The 16,991-nt window shown below is 52.7% G+C and overlaps 1 long non-coding RNA gene across 1 annotated transcript; it reads left to right on the top strand.

Annotated features, from left to right (window-relative positions):
* Positions 1-1,590: 1,590 nt before the first annotated feature.
* LOC105888114 lies at positions 1,591-16,501 on the top strand. Its single transcript, XR_001161757.2, has 4 exons — positions 1,591-1,792; positions 13,024-13,396; positions 15,301-15,483; positions 16,413-16,501. It is a non-coding gene; the product is annotated as an uncharacterized LOC105888114 (long non-coding RNA).
* The last annotated feature ends 490 nt before the right edge of the window (positions 16,502-16,991 follow it).

The raw sequence follows: 16,991 nt of genomic DNA on the forward strand, positions 1-16,991 counted from the left end.
TATTACTATACAGCTAAACCCTGGGTCAGGGGACAGTTCCTTCTCTGTGAATCTAAAGCCATGACTTCCTTCTCTGACTACTGGAGCTAGCTAGTCTTAGCATCAAGAGAAAAGAGGATGACTCCATTTTACATTCTATCCAGAGCTGAAAATCCTAACACATTTTAGTTTGCTTTAGAGTTGAAGCTTAATTTTGTTACATACTTTTTTTTTCCCTTTAGCTTTGAATTGGTTCTTTTCCTTTTTGTTAACAGAATAATAATGTGCCTCCGCCATCAGTTCACTTTTACCCTGTTTTTGCTCCCAAGACCTCCTTCCCTGCCCCCTCCATCCCCTCCATCTGGCTCCTTGTCCCTGGGCTTGCTAAGGTGTAGGACCCCCTTCACCATACCCTGGACACAGGAGTCCAAACCTCAAGTCTTTCCCTGTCTTTCCCTTTCTTAGCTTTCTTTCTCATTTTGCTGGAATACATCCTCATGTGACTGTCCAAGAAAGGATGCACAGGAAGTGAGTTTTGTTAAATTTAATTAGTCCTTGGAAGTCTGAAAGTGTCTTTATTCTGCCCCATAATTGATGGATAATTTGGCCCAGTATAGACAACTAGGTTCAGAATTACTTCCCGATTACCTCCCTACATCCATTGCCACTGATGGGAAGTTCGATGTTCTAGGGTTCTCGGTCTTTGCAGTGAACATCTTATTTTCACCCTCTTTGAAATCTGATAACCGTGTTCCACTACACTTTCGTGCAGTTATTTCCAAGGGCAGGTCCTTTTCCTTCCTTGTACCTTCCATGCACCACACTCCAGCCAAAGACAGCAGTCTCTTCCCACAGGAAGGTTTTCTTCTAACATCTTCTTGGCGGTGCCCTCCCTCCACATTCTTTCCTTTTTGGGAAGGACTCGCTGAGGCGGACACATTGCTTCAGCCTTCTGTGTCCCTTATCTCTTCTTTCAGGATTAGCCCTGTGTTTTTCCTCTTTGCTCCTGGAGCCAGAACAAGCTGTTTGACTGAATCTCACTCATCCTCTAAAACCCAGACCACATGTCCTGTCTGCGGAAGCCTTGCCTGGCCTCCCTGTCCCCAGGCACCCCAAGGCTTGGCCCCTTGTCCTGACCCTTAATAGGGTGCTAAAACAGGAAAGGGTGCACAGTACACAACTACTTGGATCTTCTCTAGGAAGGGGCGTGCTGGGGGGCGGGGGAAGAGCTGGGGGGCGCAGCGCGTGGTGGGGCTTTACAGGGCTGTGAAGTGGGTAGGGCTTGAGGTCCCAGGGACAGTCAGGGCGAGAGGCCAGAGTGGGGAGGAGGGGAGGAAGGGAAAGGGGGGTGTTCCTGGGCTTTCCAGAGAATTCTTGGAATTCACGACCAGCTTGCCAGGGAGGAAAGTTTACCGTGAACACCAGGAAGGCTCCGGATTCCCATGTGGGCTGATAAGCCGAAGCGGCACCGATGGCAGCAGAGCCAGAGGCAGAGGCAAGGCGACCCCCGGGCGAGGCGGGGTCCTGCTGACCAGCCGCTCCCTCTGAGCCCGGGGGGCGGGGCTAGCCGTCCAGGTCGGACGTGCTCAGCTTTCCCTCACAGCGCCACCGACCGCTCCGCACAAGGCGACCGTACCGCGCTGCGTCCTGCAGCCACCCCCAGCGGCGGGGGCTTCGGTGCGGGCGCCCCGCGGGCCACCGGACTCTATTTCTGACGCTCCGGATGCCTTTCTGCCCCCTGGTTCGAGAACGCGTTGAACGCCCTTTGATTCTGGCTATCACGTGCACTGTTCTTTGCAGTAGTAATTTTAAGGTGCTTTTACCCCGGCGACCTCATTTAAGAGACGATGACCCAGAGAAAGAGGGAGAGTCACCGTCCTTCTTCCTCACTGGGCAGGACGGAGTGTTGGAGAGTCAAGGGTCACGTAACTGCGGGGCGGGGCGAGCCTGGGGCCACCAGCCGAACGTGCCCCGCCCCTCCCGACGTGGCCCCGCCCCGCCCCGCCCGTGCCCTTGTAACTGGCGTCCCTTGGTTCCTGTGTTAAGTGACCACGGAGCCTCTGGCCTCTTCGCCGGTGAACGCACTGCACCTGCAGGGTGTCCGAGGGACGCCATCTCTTCCTGCCTGTCCCCTCAGGCTGTTGCTGCTCGGCTACCCCCACCCCTAGGGCTCCTTCCTGGGGCAGAGGGTCAGGAGGATCCCCGGAAATATCTTGGGCCCTTGCAGGGACACAGAGCACAGAGACTTGGGTGATGTTTTGGAAATTCAGGGAAGAGTGCTGGTAGTGTTTTAGCAGCGCTGCCTTCCTTACTGTCCCCAGACATGAACCCTCCTGGGGACCCCTACATATTTCCGTCAGTGCCTTCGCAACGCCCCCAACCCACACCCCTCCTAACCTAGATGCTTCCAGAAGGTCCCTGTGCTGCAAACATCGGCCTGTTGCTTAACAGTTCTAGATGTGTGGTCGCGCTGCAGACCCTGCTGCACACCAGGGCAGATGCAAATTCCCTGGGCTTCACCTTTGCAGCAGGTCCCACTCTGCACCACCCACGGCAGTGGCTCTGGGGCAACGACCATCTCCTTCCCAGCGCCAACAGAGGGGTCCTTTTCAAAGGAGAACTCGCAGCTGGCTTCCATCCTCACGCCCAATGGCCTCTAGTTCCCACCTCACCTGGCACCTGCTTTACCTTGCCCCTGCCTTCTCACGAGCCTCCACCCTATGGGAGCTACGTGGCTTCTCCGCACCCTTCTGTACAACACCACCCCCTCCCACCCTACCACCCCACCCCGTGGCGGTAGCCTGGCCTGTGCCCTGCCTGGTCCAGATAGCCAGGCATGCTCCCAGTCCCTCCAGGCTCTGCTCTCGTGCTGCTCATCAGAGGCCTTACCTGAATCTTGCTAAAGCTCACCCACCACACCACTCGCAGCCCCTCCCCGTGTCACCCTGGACCTAGGATGCACTGATCCCCTACAGGTCTTAGTGCCAGGAAAGGGGTGCCAGCTATCGAGCCCAGCACCCTGTGTTCCTTGATGGTACCAGTACTTCACGAGTCCTTCCCCACCTCCAACCCCACCGGGCTCAATCTCCGGAGACTCTGGGGTCACAGCTGAGTGGGCAGCCCTTTCCCAGCCGGGCTTCAGCTGCCTTGGCCTTCAAAGGTGATAATAATGAGCTCCTGCTGAGATGTGTTTGTTACCACCCAGACACCATTTCTTCTAAGTGGTGGACCTATATGGACTCTCTGCCTTCCCACTGCCACCTGCCCATGAGGTGCAAATGGAGGCTCTGTGTGGAACCAGGAGACTAGTATGTACACACACACACACACACACACACACACACACCAATTCAGCAAAAAGGAGCCCTGTGGGCTGGGAGTGGTGGCTCACGCCTGAAATCCTAGCACTCTGGGAGGCTGAGGCAGGTGGATTGCCCTGAACTCAGAGGTTCAAGATCAGCTGAGCCAGAGTGAGACCTCATCTCCACCAAAACCCCAAAACAAACAAAAAGAAAACAGGCATTGTGGCGGGCACCTGTAGTCCCAGCTACTTGGGAGGCTGAGGCAAGAGAGATGCTTAAGCCCAAGAGTTGGAAGTTGCTGTGAGGTATCATGCTGTGGCACTCTACCGAAGGTGACAAAGTGAGACTCCATCTCAATAAAAACATAAAAAAATAAAATAAATAAAAGAAGCCCTGTGTATATGGGCAGCTGGGATAGGGGTAGAAACAAGACTTCTCCAGGTACATTTTTCTATAAATTTAAGATATAATTTGCACATCATATAATGTAGCCATTGAACTTACATACAGTAGAACCTCTGTGAGTTGACCACTCAAGGGGCTGTAACGAACTGCTCAACACGCGGAGGTGGTCAGCATCAGGAACTAGGCCTACTGTACTGATACGTACATGACATACGTGTCAACTCAAGGAGGTGGTCAGCTATGGGGGTTCTACTGTAATTCAGTGGATTTAAGTAGTCACACACATATACAACCATTGCCACAGTCAGTTGTAGAATATTACCTCAAAAATAGACCCCGTACCCTTTAGCTCTCACCCCACTAACTCCACACCTCCCAGCCCTGGGCAAGGGCTAATGTACTTTCCGTCTCTATGGGCTTGCTTCTGAATATGTTAGATACATGGAATTGTACAATATGCGACTCTCTGTGTCCTGCTCTTACCCTCAGCATACCTTTTCGAGGTTCACCCACGCTGTAGCAGGTCTCAGCGCTTCCCTCCCTTTCGGGGCTGAATTACAACCTAGTGTATAGATATTTCACTTTTTAAAATCCATTCATCAATTGATACGTGTTTGGGTCATTTCTGCTTTTTGGCTACTGTGAATAATGCTGCTATAAACCTTTGTGTACAGATTTTTGTGCAGACATATGTTTTTATTTCTTTTGGGTGTGTACCTAGGAGTAGAAATACTGGGTCATGTGGTAACATTCCGTTTAGCTGTGAAACTGCCAGGCTGCCTCCCTCTGCACCGTGTTGAACTCCCACTGGCCCTCTCTCAGAGAGCCTACTTCCCTCCGCGTCCCCAGCACCTGTTACTGTTGGACTTTTTGATAATAGCCATCCCATCAGATGAGGTGTCTTATGGTTTTGATTTATGTTCCCCTGATGGCTAAAGAGGACATATTTTATCTATAGTTTTGACATGTAATTTAATAATATAACATCAAAATTAATTCGATAAAATTACACAAAAGTGGAGGCACCAGGGAGTCCCCAAGGTATAAAAATTGAGTCCCCCACGTCGTCATGCTGCTGCTTGGGGGTGGAGTGAAGGTCCCTGCCCAGGAAGTCTCCCTCAGAGTCCCAGTTCTGAGCCTTGACCCTCTGCCTCCTGGACATTGACCAGCTTTTTCTGGCTACTGTCTCCTCAGGGGCCTTGATACAAGTGTCCCAGGGCAGGGCCCACCATCCTCTGACTTGGTTAAACCAGCTGTTCCAGGCCTCCTCCTTCTGTTGCCAGCCAATTTCTCCAGCCTAGGAGGAAGACATCTGCGCTTTGTCACTGCAGGCTGTGTCTAGGACAGCGAGACTGGGCGCTCCTCATACCTTCTCTGCCTGGGTATTAATGGTCAGGCTGAGAATCCCCTTCCTACAGCTCTCCAGGACCCCTGAGAGACTGATGCCTGAGGACACCTGCTTTTCTGGTCCACACCTCAACATCGGAAGCACTGCAGAGAGGGATGCAGGAATGTCCCTAACACAAGGAAGGTGAGGAGGGAATTTTGCTGAGAGAGCTCACGGCTGGTGAATAGGGCTTGCTCTTGACTCAGCTTTGTACTGGGACAGAGGACGGGATATCCCTCTCCTGTCCCTGCTGGTGGACATTTGGCTGGGAAAGTGTGGTACGGCCTGGGTAGGAAGCAATGATCAGGGCTCAGGGGACTAGCATGACCAAGCAGCTACAGTCAGGTGTCCATGGTGGGGGGAGAGTTAGGTAGGTGCCATTTACACACCTGTTGGCTCTGCTAATAGGACATCCTGGAAGCAAACCCAGAACTGAAGCAAGTAGTAAATAGGACAAGGGGATGCAATTAGGTGTGCAGCCACTAGAGTGGGGATAGGGAACGTGTGTGTTTTAAAGCAAAAGGAATTAGGTAAAACGTGATGGGTATCCAGGGTCTGGCGTGGGAGGACTCAGCCTCTCCTTCCCTGTGGAAGGGATCTACAGAACAACATAAGGAGCTCGGCCTGCTGTGCTGATATGTACAGATGTGGGGTGCACGTCAGATCCATGAAAATTAGGTCAACTTAAGGAGGTGATCAGTGTAGGGAAGTGCCAGCTATGCAGGGTATGCTGTAATTCAGTGGGTTTAAGTATATTCACAGACGTATGCTCAGCCTCCCAGCCCTTAAACACTTTGTCAGCCCAGAACCTACCGCAGCATTTCTTGATACCCTCTCGGTGACAAAATTGTAGAATTATTCATCCAGATACTGATGAGAATCAAAACAATAACTTTACCACGGTTAAATATGTGTATTTATTCTTTTCAGCATTTGTCATGTTGAAGATTATCTGCCCTGTTAGAGTCATGAGACTTTAATGAGACTTTAAAATTATAATCGGATAATTAATTTAGACTTGAGATTTTAACTTGAAATCTAAGTTCTTACCCTGGAAAACATAGAAAACTTGAGTCCTTATATATAGTGTATAAAAAATTATATATGTGTATATAATTTTTTTTTTTTTGCAGTTTTGGGCCGGTCCTGGGTTTGAACCTGCCACCTCCGGCATATGGGCTGGTGCCCTACCCCTTTGAGCTACAGGTACCATGCTTGAGTTACCGCATTTTAATGTATTAGATTTGTAAATAGTACTTAAGTGCTTGGGAAGGGGGTTTGTGTTTTGGTCATTGAGAGTATTGAAGTGCTGTACTTAAAAAGCAAATTAAAAGTTAATTGTACAAATATAGTTTACTATGTTTAAAGAGATTTAATTAACAGAACATGTGGATGGATCAAACATAAGTCAGTGTCTCTCTCTCCCTTTGTGAAGTGATGGTTAAAAGTTGCTAGGCTTTTTCATAAAATACAAGTATAAGTAAGTTGAATTTATAAGTTTGAGGAAGAACTGGGCCTTTACATTCATAACTTCAATGAATTGAATGTTAATTTTAAAACTTTAAAATTAAAAATAAGAAAAAGTCTGAATTTCATGGACAACAACACACCCTTAGAAGATGTCAACACGCTCTCATTGAACTGGGGTAGAGTAAAGGTTGAGGGATTTAGGGAATTCCCTAATCCCCTGACAACAGGGCTGAGCAGGGGCCCTAGGGCAAGCAGGGCCACTCGGCCATCTGCATTGGCCCACAGCAGTGCCCTGTGTCTTAAGTCCATCCCCTTTGCAGCTTCAGCCAGTAGGGACATTTGAAATGTCACCCTGCTTATTATTCTCACTAATGTGTCCCTGTCACCCTCAAAATAAACCCCACCTCTGCACTCTAGCTCTGATGGCCCCAGCACCCTGACACCCTGACTCCACTGCCCTCTCTGTCCATCCGTCCCCCGCCTCCAGTCCCCCATCAGCTGCTTGTGGAATCCTTCAGGGGCTCCAGTCTAGGGGGTGCGTGCACTGCTCTCCCCGCAGCCTGCTCCTTCCTTCCCACCCCTCCTCTCCTCTGCAGAGCCCCGACCCCCCGAGTCTGGAGGGGCCCCTGTTGTTTGCTCATGGTCCTCCACCCTCATTTCCTTCTCTCCTCTCTGTCCTCTGTTTTTGGTCTTTTTTGCTGCTGTTGAGTGTCAGGTGTCTCCTCTGCGAGAATGTGGAGTGCGGGCTGATGCTTCCTCCAGGTTGGAAGCAGCACCCAATGCCCTACCTGGCGGGGGGCAACACTCATGGTGGGTGGTGAGGCGCGTCAGAAGCACCACGTTACAGGCGAGAAAACAGCTCCCAGGCTCACTGGGCCTTTCTGACTCATGCAACCTTACATGCCTGGACATGTGGCAGGGGATGGGGGAGTGGGCACAGGGAAACCATAGGGACACCATAAGGATACGAGGCACTATTCCAGAAAAAAAGACACCAAGGACCAGAGAGACACAGAGTTGGCACTTTGTAGGAAAGGACAGTGGCCTGAGAGCTTCCAGGGAAGAGCGCTCCCCTGATGTGGCTGAGTGACGCCGTGGGAGGGCTAGTTTGACTGGATATGGGGACACACAGAAGGCAGGCAAGGTGAGGGGCTTGCCCAGTGAGGGGCCAGAAGGGGCCCAGTGAGGGACTTGGGGCTCTACCCTGGGATTTGAACAGTAAGGCAACACAGCCCCTGTTGAAGCCTTTTTCTGCCAGGTCAGTTGGACATGGACCCAGGCTGGGCCATGAAAGGGCCTCCCATCAGCAGTGACATGTGAGTGGCTGGTCCCGGGCCCCCACCCCACACAGGGCTTTCTGTTCTTTATCTCTCCAGGGGACAAGGGTTGCAGGGTCCCCAGTTCTGTCCCTGCTCAGACACTTGGCGCCGCCTTTGAAGAAAGCAGATGAGACACTGAGACAGACCTGTGAGCTCTAACCCAGTTCAACCGTGAGATGGGTGGGGGATCTGACCCATCAGCCTACATGCCCAGGACCCACCACTGGTGAGAGGGCATGTTCAGGCAGATTAGGAGTTCCAGGGATCGGTCGAGAGTGGCTCTGAATGGGAGAAGCCTTGGTATAGAGGAAGTGACAGGTGGATTTGGGGGCAGGGTTGGGAGTGTCTGAGGGTGGGAGAGGGAGGGTATGGGGTCTCATACCACAGCAGGTACCAGGCTCTTCTTCAGGGTGTATTAAAACAGACTACAGGTTCAGAAGTCTGAGAATGGCCTGCTTATTCCAGAAGCTTCCCAGGTCAGCATTGCAGCTGGTTCTGACAACACCATGAGAATCGATGCTATGAACCAAGGCTACGTCCCTCATTCTTCTCATTTTGAAACCTGCTCCACAAGCCCATAAATGTTTTTTACAACCCCCTCTCTTAACTAACTGCTAGAACAGAAATAATGGACTTGAACTCCTGGCCTCAGGAGATCCTCCTGCCTTGGTCTTCCAATGTGTTGGGAGACCCTGGTCTGAAAGGATGGATTTTCTAGGAGCTAAGACTCTGAAGGGCCTGGGGCAGACGTCTTAACACCAAGATTCACCATCCCCCACCACCTGCCCCCAATGCACGTGGCCACTTGTGAGAATCCTTACACCTGCCCCAAACCATGAGGCCTTAGTCAGAGATGGATTTGAGATTCTCAGGGTAGACGTCTGTCATACTAAAAATTCCTTTCTACCTTGGCGATCTTCATTGTCTCAATAATTAGACATTTTTTATGTTACAGTATTAAGCGAGTACAAACGTTTGTGTGGTGAGCGACTTGACACAGACTGAACTCCTTTGTGGGTTCAACAGTTTCATGCAAACATCGCAGGTGTGAAAGGTGATGGGCAAGACTAGTAAAGTCTGCTGGGTGCGGCTTGGAACTTGATGTGCCCCTGCTGTTCCTAAACACTCTAGGCCTGGTGGTCCTCCTGAAGTCACAGGGACCTTGGGGAAGGGGGTGGAGTTTCTGAGTGATCCTGGGAGCCCCCGAGGGAGTGGCCCTTTGTCTTCTCCTGTGTGCGGCCCTGTCTCAGTCTCAGCCTGGCCAGGGTCTTGGAGGTGTGGGTAGCCCCAGGCCTGTTCTCGAGCCTTCCCAGCCACAGGAACACCTAGGTGGGAGTGAGAGGCTGCACCTTGGAGATCTTGGGCTGTGAGGGTGACGCTGGGTGCTAGAAGAAGAGGGGGACAAGGTGACAGGATGTGGTGGGCCTTCTGCCCAGAGGGACCAGGTTGAGCCAGGGGCTGCAAGGCCAAAAAGGGGGCTGGTTAGATGGAAAGGCAATCTCATGAAAGCTGTGGGCCATGCATGCAGACCCAGGGGCCTGTGCTGACCACCCTGTGGACTTCCTCCCTCCTCCAGTCTAGATGGAACAGGTCATTTCCCATGCAGTTGGAAACTGACAGGGGCAAGGAGCTGCAGGGTCAGGGAGCCCAGAGGTGGATTGGGGGAGGCACTGGGCCCCACCTATGCCCTCCTGAGCTGACCTGGGAGCCGTGCAGTGTGCCTGCCCTCACCCTGGGGCCCTGGGACGCACTCAAGCAGGGGGCAGGGGCACTCACTAGTCAGTGACTGCCAAGTCGCTGGCCAAGAGGTTCAGCTGCCTTGGAGTGGGAGGGGCCTGGCATGGTTCTGTCCTTGAGCGAGGTGGCGCCCCATGTCCCACCAGGTTCCTATGTGTCCCGGGAGGTTCTGGGTCCTGTTTTCCCTTTAGGGCCCAGGCTGCTTCTTTCTTTAACATCGCTGAGCCTCAGTTTCCCTATCTAAAAAGTGAAGATGAGTTTGTTAAGAACTAAATGATCCGTGTACAGAGCCAAGCCAATCTATTAGTGACACTTATTATTACCAACCATGCCTGGTGGCCACACCAGAAATATCAAAGGGATGAACTTTACAGATGAGAAAGTGGAGGGGGGCAGAGTTTGCTGCTGACTGTGGGGTCCCCACCCCCCATTGCTTCTTCCATCATGCTCCCCCTCACCTCAGCCTTGCTGATGACCTTCAGCAAGCAGCTTCTAGGGAAAACATCCCCTCCCAGCTGCTGTCCCCACCCTGAGTTTAGCTTACTCAGTGTCTGTGGGCCGGCAGCAGCAATTAGTCTAATCAGGGGCCTGCTGCGCGTCTGTGCTCAGCTCTGCTCTGGTGGCTCTGCTAATTTGCCTGATCTCTAGCTCTCTAGGAGAAGGCCTCTGCCCGGACAGGCTCCCAACCAAAAAGCACATGGTGCTCAGGCTCAGTGGTTTGGTACTTGCTGGTGATCTCACTGCTCCCCCAACCCCTGAGCCATAGGGAGCCCAGGCTTCAGAGGCAGGACCACTTTGCCAAGGAAAAGGCCCAAGCTTAGGGGACTGGGACAGAGCAGGTCAAACACCAGTTGCATCCACACATCACGAAGGGGGTAGCGTGGGGGAGAAGCAGCAGAACCGAAGCCGCTGCTGGCATTTGTGTGCTCAGAGCATGGTGGGCAGTGGCGGAGCCGCTCTGGCCCCAGAGCCAGCCCACAGCCTGCACCCAGGCTCCTGTGGGCGCCTGCTCCAGAGACACGTCAGTGGTGCTGCCCCTGCCGCCGGGGTATCCCTTGCAGCATGGTCCCTCTGGCTCTTGGGCCCCAACAGAGAAGCAGTGATCCCCCATCCCAGGGCTAGAGTTTTGAGCTCTGGGGCTACCCCTCAAGCCACCTTTCCCCTCCAGGCCTTAGCCTCTAGTCCTCAGCAGCTGAGTTTGGAGCGGAACCACCAGCCCTGGAGAGACCAAGCAGGAAGCCAGGGCTGTGGGAGCAGAGAAGCAGGAGGAGTCTGCCGTGGGCAGGAGGAACCCCAGCCAGGCCTGGAAGCTACTAACACTCGCCCCCCACAGCTCCCTTTGATCTGCTTGGCTGGCTGGGGCACAGCAGCTGGCAGGTTTCCCGGGAGACTGTGCCCACAGAAGTTCAGCGTCACTTTGGCCAGAGTGTCCCAGCAGAGTGAGAGCCCCCTGATTCTCCGCCCACCAGCTTCCCTAGAGGTTGGCAGGATGTGGGGAAGTAGAGCAAGTTTCCCCCCACCCCTAAGGCCTGGGGTGCCAAACCCCTTGGGGAGGAGCTGGACTCTTCCTCTGAAAGCCAGAGGCCCCTGAACCCCACATGTGTGGGGGAGACCCCCTGGCAGGGTATTCCCATCCCTGAGTTTTCTGCAGTCATCTGTGCCAAGCCACCACATAATTCCCTTGGTTTCCCAGAGCCATTCTGCCATGCAGATGCTAAGGCCACAACCCCTGAAGATTCCTAGGCACTCACTGGTCCAGGTCCAGGCCCAGGCCTGCCCACGCTATTCCCAGACCAGTTCCCTCCATGGCTGGGTGCATGACCGGGACTGTCTCACCTTGGGTGAGTGAGCCAGGGTGGGGTCACTTAGGAGTGGAGGGGCACCAGCCTCTGGGAGGGAGGGTCCTGTGGCTCAGGGGCTTTCTAGGCAGGTGCACACCTCCTACCTGGGGTGCTGGGGTGAGCAGGTTGGACAGCCTGACTCTGGGCTCTGGGCTTCTGCCACATTGGGCCTCATATCTCAGTGCCACATCCTCTCCAAGGCCTCTTTGATGGATGGCTCCTCAAAGCTTCAGCTGTCTTTCTTTGAACTTGGCTTCTGCCCTTCACCCAGGGGCTTCTCACCGTGGAGGCAGACCTAGACCCCAAAACTGCCATCAGCACTGACTGAGGCCTCCCCGGGGGGTTCCCAACAGGCTGCCAGAAGCTGAGTCCTGTTGTCTCCTTCCATCCTCACTCCTCCTGGCCCCTACCGCCCACCCCACCCCTACCTCCCTCAGTTGGGAGGGAGCTTCCTGCATCCATTTACTCCCAGGGATCCATGGAGTGAGGGCAGCAGCCGCTGACAACAAAGCCCTGCCCTCATTTTCCTGCTTGCATTTTAATTGGGGAGGGGCAAGAAACATCAGGCAAAGTGCATGTGTCATGTGGCAATCAGGAAACTGGCAGACAGAGGGAGACCCTATATGGAGAGGGTGGTCTGCAGGGGGCTCAGAGAGGCCTCCTTGAGCAGGAGACACATTTAAATAAAGGCCTGAAAAAGACCTGTTGGCCAGCCTTGTGAGGGGTCTTCCAGGCAGAGAGAGATGCCAGGTCCTGAGATGGCAGTGCCTGGTGCCAAGTGTAGGCAGGGGCCAGAACAGAGGGAGGGGAGGGGAAAGGAGTCTGGAGGTTAGAGTGGGACAGGCACCCTGCAGGGAGATGGGGGACCCCCTAGGCAGGCTTCTGACAGGGGTGGGCAGGCCCCAAGCTGGGTGTTAACCGGTCACTCTGCCACACAGGAAGTAGAAGTAGCGACCAGGAGAGGGAGGACCCAGGAGAGCAGTGACCTTGTCCCAGCCCGGGGGGGGGGGGGGGGTGGGAGTAGGGTGGGGAGAGGTACTGACAGTGGTTGGGTGCGGACTGCCTGTGAAGGCACAGCCGGTTGGATGTGATGGATGTGGTGTTTGAGAGAGAGAGGGAATTCGAGCTGCCTCTGAAATTTGGGCTCAAGCTCTCAGAGGGTAGAGGTGCCTCCAGGGGAGGCACTGAGGGAGGCACTGTAACACGTCCCCCAGGGCAGGCAGAATCAGATCATCAGATCGTCTGGCCTGCAGAGTTACACTCTTTGCACAAAGTCACTGCCCATTCACATAGGGCCCTCTGATGTCACATCCAGGGCGGGACATGGTGGGGGGTGAGAAGATAACGGGCTGCCTGCTCTGAGGGGAGCAGGGGTGGCATGTATGCCTGGGGCCAGCAACTCCCCTCTAGATGCAGGGCTGTGATTGGGGGGAGACCCAGCAGAGCAGAGGCCAGCAGGCACCAGCACCACTTTGCACAGGGGGCTGTGTTGGGCTCTTCCCGCAGGATTTAATTCTCCCAGTAACTCTGACAGGGAAATACCATACTCATTATACTCAATATTATACCCATTTTACCAACAGGGAAACGGGAAACTGAGGCTCAGAGATGGAGGACTAGTCTGAGGCCATGCCAGTGCAGGGTGCTGAACTCAGAGGTCTGGATCTGGGATCCCTTAGCCTTTTTCTGCCTTCACCTCAGCACAGTGGCTGAGTTTCAAAGGGCAGTGTCCCAAGAGAGCCAAGCAGACACCATATCGCTGTTTTTGACTCAGCCTCAGAAGTCACATGGCATCACTTACCCCAGAGCACCAGTCCTTCCCGGAGTCAAAAGGAGGGAACCTCCCTGCTACCTGCATTTCCATCATCCTCTCCTCGCAAGAAGAGCAAGTTTAGTGGGAGACGCTGTTGCTGCAGACCTTGGAAAATTCAGTTCCCCCAAAGAAGTGGCATGCAGGTGAGTGGCACCAGTGTCTATCTTTTGCAAGAAGACAGACCCAACGGAGAGAAAGAGCACCCAAACACCATGTTTATGAGACGAAGGGCTTTGTTTCAGCCGGTGAAGCAAGGCACAGAATTCAAAACAGCCATGCTCCCCGACTGGCTAGGTCTTCTCCTTTTTATCCCCAGTGAAAAAGTGGCCCGGGTACCTTTCTCATTGTCAGTCTGAATCAAGCTGGAGAAGCAGGCTCTGGCTTTTATGCGTACCACAGGCTTTCAAAGAAATGGGAGCAAGTGTGAGCCTCCAGGTCCCAGGAAGTTAAGTTTTTACAAATTCCTAAGAGCTGAGTCACCAGAGGGAGGACCTTGCAGGTATATCCTTGGGGTTCCCTTGGGAAGACCACCTTACTTTTTCTGGTATCCTCTCTCACATCCTAGCATGGAACAGATAGTCTGTCAAGGACGTGACCTCTGACCTCTCCTTCCTACGTTTCCTTGAGGTGGCCCTTGAGATGATCCTGAGCAAAGCCATCAGGCGGTGCAGAGAAGGGCCACAAGCCCAGAGACAGGTTCAACTCCTGACTCTGATGCTCCCAAGTTGTTGATCCTGAGTGGGCCTGTGGCCTCCCTGGGGGGACCCCACAGCGGGGAGATGCCTCCCTGCCAGCTTCCATAAGGACAAGGTTTAGATGAAGTCAGGAGGTTGGGAGGAGCTCTCCGGCTGATGACCCCCCTGACAGGGCCACCTCTGGGGGTGGGGTGGATAGAAGCAGTGTGCTTGGGACACCTCAGATGCCCTGGAGATGAGGCTGGGCTGAGACTCCAGGCTGAGGTTCCCGGCTGAGGTTCCCCAGGTGGTTCCAGGTGACCAAGACCTGGACAAGCAATCTGGGGGATGAGTGATGCCTTAATTTGGAGAAGACACTCGGATCTGCTGAGCCCGAGGGAATATCCCCATCTGGAGTAGGACATAGTACTCGTGTCCCCCCAGACTGTCAGGAGCCCTGGACCACCTGGTTCCCACACTATCCCACCTGCCAGGGTGGAGAAGGCACCATCTCCAGCAGTAGCTGCACAGAGGCCAGCGTGGGGCTTGGGGAGGCAGCCCCTGTGTTCTCTGCTCACCACACACATTACTGCAGCCCATTTGTCTAGAATTCTCTCTGTGGGGCAGGCCCTCCCTACGCTGGCCTGAGGCGGCTGTTCTGGCTCAGTCAGCAGCAGTAAATGGGCCTTATCAAAACATGAGATGGTAGAATGTGGGAGAAAAATACTTTTAAAAATGTTTGCATTAGAGGGACCAGTGAGAGTACTGTGGATTGTTTTCTTCTTTCAGCAGCAGCCTTGCTGTCGTCACTCACTGCAGCAGAACTGATGTGCTGGGCAGGATCCCTGGGGACCCAGCAGGAAAAAACGGATGAGGAAGGGTGTTCTAGCCAAGGCCTGAGAAACAAGTTGTTTTCCATTTCCTTTCTCTCTGCAACTCTGTTGCCAGTTCAAACTGACTGTCTCTCTTGATCCTCAGAATGTTTGAGTACAGATATGTCTCTGATTTGTTTAGTGTCTTTTCTACTCTGAACCAATTTGGGGCAAGATCTTTTGCTCCAGTCTGGGTTACCCTGGACAACAAACGTATTCTAAGCTAAAGGCGACAATGAAACTGGGTGTCCAGCAAATAATTAATGAACCATGACTCCAGAATTCTCCTCTCCAGACTGAGGACTGAGGGAAATAAAACCATAAAGGAGAAATGGCCACTGAAGAGGCTCCTTCAGCACAACACCCACCCTCCACCCCAACCCGCTGACACTTTCCCTTCTTTAATAATAGAACTGTTAATTTAAGCTGGGCACGTGGCTGTGTGCACCAATTCTGGCCAATGGGGAGTGAATGACCGTGTCATGAAACAAACTATCCCAGGAAGCAACTTTAAAATGAATGGGCCAGGCCTTCCTCTTTCTTTCTTCTCCTGCTGGCTGGGATGTGAACATGATGGCGGGAGCTACAGCAGTCACATTGGACCATGAAGTGATCTTGGAAATGGAAACTTCCATAACAGACCTGGACTCCCTCCCTCCTGTACTGAGTAAACCACTGTATTGGGTAAGCCACTATTGTGTTAAGGTTTCTTTGACCTACAGCCAGAGATAATCCTAAATGATTCACCACCCTCAGAGTTTACAGTCAACTAAGTTTCTCATGAAAAAAGTTAGTGCTTCTAAGTGATCTTATTGGACTGGAGCACCATAGCTGAGCAAAGGCAATTCCTTGACTTTGCTCAAGGCAGAGTCCCCTCCTACACACAGACACATTCTCACACATGTGTTGATAACTGAGTATCCCAGAGGCTGCCCTCAGCTTAGGCACTCTCCCCTTTCCAAATTCCCTGGAAATGGCCAAATAGCATAATCTCAAGCAGAGCTGGCAAAGAGAGTATCCATATGCCTGTGGCTTTTGCAGGGAGAATAGGAACTGAAGACCCCAATTTTGGCAAGGAAAACACTCCCAGAAAGGGGGAAAAACAGGGAAATAAGCTGAGCTGCCATTTCCACAGGTCTTAAAGGACCCCCCAGGGCAGGACCCCAGCAGCTTTCATGGACTTCCAGAAGATGAGAACAGGCATGACCATGTTGATTGTAAACCAAGGCAGAGGCAAATACATCCCAGTCAGTGTGCAGGAGAGACTGAATGCTGCAGGAGAAGGGGGCTTGGACGGACTGCTCCCCTCTCTGCTCACCCTGGAGAGGGATTGTCCATGGAACGGCAGAGTGCGCTCCTTCTCTCCTTGCCTCTAACCATGCTAGACAAAGAGGCTAGCAGTGCTGTTTACACTAGGATAGGATTAGTAATAAGCTTGTGCTAGAGAACAAGTGTCTGTGTCCCTTCAAAACTCATATGTTAAAATCTAACCCACAATATGATGGTATAACGAGGTGGGGCATTTGGAAGGTAAGAACAGAATGCTCATAGTGAGATTAGTGCCCTTATAAAGGGGAGCCTGGAGAGCTCTCTCACCACTTCCTCTTTTTAAGGACATAGCAAGAAGACAATCCACTCTGGACCAGGAAGCCATCACCAGATGCCGCATCTGCTGGCACTTTGATCTTGGACTTTGCAGCCTCCCAAACTGTAAGGAATAAATTTCTGTTGTAAATAAGTTACCCAGTCTATGGTACTCTGTTATAACAGCCCAAATGCACTAAGACATCTTATTAAGAAAATGAATCAACCTGGGAGAAGTGTTAATTTCCCTCATTAGTAAGGTCCTTTTGTGGAGACGAGGAAGCAGGCACCCTCCAGCGAAGGCTGCCAGGTAAGATGACTCACGGCTCTGTGCAGAGCTCAAGCCAGCCTTCCCAGGCAGGGGTGAGGCCTGCTGAGTAGACAGACCCAGAACCACAAAGGGGCCCCCCCGCCAGCCAGCCAGCTACCTGTATGCATCAGCCTTGTCATTCCTCTGTGTATGTAAACAGGCAACCAAGGTGAATAATCACCACAGAACAGAAGAACCAAGATGAGCAAACCTAGCCACTGTTCCTGGAAGAAGTAGATAATCAACGGCAATGAATGGAAGCTGGAAGTCATAATTACCCTCTGTGGGATGTCTGAGG

This window comes from Otolemur garnettii, unplaced genomic scaffold, assembly GCF_000181295.1.
Source record: "Otolemur garnettii isolate 467f Iridium unplaced genomic scaffold, OtoGar3 scaffold00194, whole genome shotgun sequence".
NCBI lineage: Eukaryota > Metazoa > Chordata > Mammalia > Primates > Galagidae > Otolemur > Otolemur garnettii.